Here is a 1,472-nt window from a genome sequence, read left to right on the forward strand (position 1 = left end):
AGAATGTTTGGGAACCCCTGGTCTAGTTGATCATATTTGTTAGTGAGCCAACACCACATTTTATTATCCAGGCCCCCAGTGAGCGACACCTGGGTCGAGTCCAGTTCAGTGCAAACAGCATTGCATGGAACGTCCTCCCCCATGACCCTATGGACCTGTGTAAGAGAATGTTTCTGGACTTTATGTCTGAGAGTAGGATTTATATGATGTATGCATGACTGATTGGACCAGAGAGTGCTGGAGTACTCCTGAGAATGGCTGTGCCAGTCAACGCTCCCACCTGGAAGGCATGAGGCTACCCCATTCCTACCCCATATATTTAGCACTTGGCACTTCCATCCTTCTAATTTTTTGCCGGTTTAATAGATGAGAAGTGATTTCCCTTACTGTTGCAATTTGCGTTTTTTCTCATTATTGATGAATTGGAGCATTTCTTCATATAGACTCATTGGCCACTCAGGATTTCTCATTCAGTGAATCCCATACTTATCCTTTACTCATTTCTCAGTTGAGTATTTTTATCTCTTTCTTGTGGATTTGCAGGAATTTCTGGATGTTTCAAGATGTAAACCCTCTGTTCATTTTAGATGTTGCAACTCTCTTCTCCCAATATGTCATTTATCTGTTAACTTGATCCAACTAACCTTTTGTTGACTGGAAATCTTTAAATTGAATATAATAAAATCCATCAATTTTTTTGCCTTATTGTCCAAGTTATTTGATCTTAAGAAGTGCTTCCCCACCCTCGATTCACAAAGATATAATCCTGTATTTTCTACGAAGACATTAGCCTACATTTTTTTCTATTAACAAGATCTTTGAATTTCACATTATTGAATTTTCTTTGAATCCAGGCATTTTTCAGCTGAATAAATTACCATCATAACAAACCAGTGAAAATGAATTCAAGGATAAGCACTAGGTGTAAGCTTTTCAGAGAAAGAAAAAACTTTTCATTTAGTAAATATAATAATGAAAATGTATCAAACATCAATCCAATTCTTATACGCTGGTCTCCAATGAAACAACATCAGAACATTTCCTTGAGGTTTGTCGCCATGTGAAACATGAATTTTTCTCAAAGTAAAACTTTATCTTGGCAAAGATCCTTAAGAAAATGTGCTTTCTTCATAAAGATGCATTATTTTCAAATTCCAGTATGCTTTATTCTGTTCTTTATTTTACTTTATTCTATTAATTGCAGGCTAGCTGTTTTTAGCTCACACATTCCTAAATCTGCATTCATTAACATCGAAAACTATTGAAACCACTCAGGCTTATATATATTTTTCAGAATGAGTAATTTTATCTTATTTATTTTTACTTATTGTTTTTGAGACAGTGTCTATTGCCCAGACTGGAGTGCAGTGGTATGATCTTGGCTCACTGCAACCTCCGTCTCCCAGGCTCAAGTGATTCTCCTGCCTCAGCCTCCCAAGTAGCTGGGATTACAGGCGCGCACCACTACCACC

Source organism: Theropithecus gelada, chromosome 2 (assembly GCF_003255815.1).
Source record: "Theropithecus gelada isolate Dixy chromosome 2, Tgel_1.0, whole genome shotgun sequence".
NCBI lineage: Eukaryota > Metazoa > Chordata > Mammalia > Primates > Cercopithecidae > Theropithecus > Theropithecus gelada.